Genomic DNA, 3,443 nt, shown 5'->3' with positions numbered 1-3,443 from the left:
GATTCTTTCGATGACTCACGAATACACTGTCCGCACGTACCAGCTTCTTCAGGGCCGGATCAAGGTTGAGAAGGTGCTTATACTTATGGATAATGCCCCCCCATGTTGGGAAGTGCTGGATTTTGATCCATCACCATGGGTATTAAACAGGCAGTCGACTCATCCTTGTCTTTAAGGGTATACAAGTTTTTCCTATTAGCTATATCACTAAATTTGTTAAAGGCATCTTCTATAATACTGGAATGATAACCTCGGGCTAGAAGGTAACGTGTATAGACCTCTCTCTGCTCCAAGAAGTTAGTGTCTTCACTGTTGTTCTGTCTCACCCGCCTCGCCACTCCAAAAGGTATGTTTTTTACAACATGGTTCCTATGGCATGACGTGGGGATAAGGTAGCAGTGGGTGTCACTAGGTTTAGAGTAGAGTTTGTTTTTATATATTTATGATATAAGCTTACAAATAATTTATAAGTTCAAATTGGTTTTTGGTCCTGAACAAAATTTCGGGAAATTATTTGAAAATTAATTGAGGCACCAAGTATAAAACAAATTAGAAATATATCACGATATAGCACATATTATTTTTTTTAAATATAAAAATTATTCAAACAATATACACATAATATAGCAATGACTCTATATAAAATCAACCCTTAAAGAATTCCTTAATCCCTTAACGATCAACAATTACCCTTGGCCTTATGGCTCCAAGTTAAGATCTAGACTGTTTATATCAACAATGTTTTTTCTCGCACCTCTGTCTCCACCTCTCTCCGACGGAGAGAAACCACTGTTGTTCTAAGGATTTCAAAGCGAAGGCGTTTTCTAATGTATCCTACAGCGTCTGAGTACCTCTGGCCAGTGTGGTACTCCATCTTACTGGCCAGCTTCTTGACCAGTCTCTCAGCTTCACCACCCATTCCATCAGAAGTCGAGAACACTAAAGGTGTGAAGCTTCCTTTCTCCACTTCAAGAACCCTTGCATTGTAACATCGCTTTTTATCATTTTCATGGGACAGGTACATTGCTGGGATCGATTTGCTTGCATTGGAGGGGGCTGGGGCATGAAATACCCTTACATCAAAATATGCCCTCTGAAGCATTCCAAATCGATCTTGCAGAAATGTCCAGCCTGGCTTGATCTCCTAGGACTGTTCCCTTTGGTAACTCTAGACCATCAACTGGAAGAAGAACTGGCTCAGTCTGCACATCCTTGCAATTCCCAGTTCTCATTAGTTCTGCAAAGGTGTCTCTCAGCGAGTTGTGCCGCAGTTACACATATCCACCAAGTTTTCAGATGAGCGCATGGTTTGCTGAGTATTTCTGGCCACACGTACATAGTCTTAGGGCAGTCCTTTAAGTTCAGGTTGTATCTGAGAGCTATTGCATCTGAGAACTGTTGTTTATTCATCAGATATCCATACTCTTTTAGAGGTAGTGCTGTTAACCAAGCACTTGCCCCTTTCTCAGCAGCTAGTTGGAACATCAACTTTGCCAGTGGTGTTGACTCAAGCTCCTGGCGTATTTCTGCTTGTTTTTGTCGATAGAAGAGATTTCGTTCAGTCGTTATCTCAGTTTTCACTCCTTTACTGTGTCTCCAGTCCTCTGTGTAGTATTGTGGCTCTACATGAGAAATTGTACTCTCGGTCTGCCATTTCCATCATAACTGGTATTCCCAATCCTCCATATCTTGTACCAAATAGGTGATTTTAAACGACAATTTGTCTTAAATAATTTTCCAGCTCGAACACAAGGGTCCCCCCTTGTATAAATTTTGTACAAATTGTACACATTTTTTTACAAATTTTGTGTCTTTAACTATTATAAATTTGGTACCAAAAGATTCGTCTTACCAAGCTGATTACGATCCTGTAAAAATTATTTCAAAAAAAATTGATACTTTTTGAGTTATAGGCATTTTAAGCCTAAAATCTGCCATGTTTGGCCCTTTTTTACGATGAATTTTACTAAGTCGTTTAGGCCACATTTCATACCTTAAAACTCAAAACTGAGAGAAACCCTGTTCCAAAAAGTTGGATATGATCATCAGCTACACTCACAAGAATTTGTAAAGCGATATCTTATGACCTGGGTGAATGGTAAAATATACAACTTTGATTTTTACAAAAATTTCAATTTTGCTTCTCTCGACCTTGTTTGGTTTGTAATTTCGTCATCTATATTTTAATTATTAAATCCTTTAAAGGGCTTCTTGTACGGATTGTAAATAATGTTCAGTTAAAAAATCAGCCAAAAAAAGTTAAAAACGACTGAAATATCGGTATAACAGTGACAGACTTCTCAAAATTTTCAAAACTTTCGAAAAAGAAAGTATTTATTTTTTCGAAAGTGCGAGTCCTGAAAAATAATTTTTAATGTATCAAATCTTATTGTTTTGATGTATACTTTCTTAATATGAAGTTAACAGCATGTCCAGGACATAAAAGCTTTTTGTATATGTCCCCTTAATGCAGAGGTTATCCCACCACTTCCTCATTTCTTCAAGTTTTCCCCCAGCAGCAGAGTCGTCAGCATACCAGATCTGAGTCACCTTTTCTCAATGTTTCCTGCATCAATCAATGGTATTGTACCACAGGCATAAAATCCCATGGCCGGTGGGTCACCTTGTGTGGTCCCTTCTTCACTAAAAAGATGCTTATCTCCTCCTGCAATGAACAGTCTAGAACGCATTCTGTTATATTATGGTAAAAAATATTGAACATAAAATGCAGTGTTTTTACAGTGTAATTATACAGTGTATTATGTTTATTTTTAATTAAATATGTAGTGTAACAGACAATAGAGTAAAAGCTTTTAAAACGTATTAGTATATAATAATACTTATAGTGAATACATTTACTTGTCTGTTATCACACGGTCCACGATTTTTAATGATAGGCGATGACAATCATCTCATCTGTAAAAATCAGCTTTTTATCATCGTCTCTACTTCTGTTAATAATATTGTCAATCGAGTTTATAAGCCTATTCTTTATTCAGCATGAGGAACTGATATTATGAACTAAATCAAATCATGGCGTATTTATTCTACCTGTTGCACTTGCTTCTAGTCCCAAATACAATCCTTGCCACTGCTAGATTTAAGCCAAACATTGTATTGATCATTGCTGATGACTTGGGATGGGGTGACATAGGATTTTCCAAAAAGCATGGAACAACGTTGGCTACTCCCGAAACTCCAAATTTAGACATTCTTGCTGAAAAGAGTGTTTTTCTTGAAAATTTATATGTACAAAATTTGTGCACCCCAACGAGATCATCCCTCCTTACTGGAAGGTATCCACACAGCCTGGGATGGCTTTTCTCAGCTTCTGTTATTATCGGTGTCAATGAATATTTAAAACCTGAACACAGGACTTTCACTGAGGTTTGTAGTTTTGATGTATTATTATATTCAACCTAGGGTTGTAAAACAATTCAATT

Source organism: Bolinopsis microptera, unplaced genomic scaffold (genome assembly GCF_026151205.1).
Source record: "Bolinopsis microptera isolate Bmic1 unplaced genomic scaffold, MBARI_Bmic_1.0 sca102, whole genome shotgun sequence".
In the NCBI taxonomy this organism is placed as follows: Eukaryota; Metazoa; Ctenophora; class Tentaculata; order Lobata; family Bolinopsidae; genus Bolinopsis; species Bolinopsis microptera.
This window is presented reverse-complemented; position numbering follows the sequence as displayed.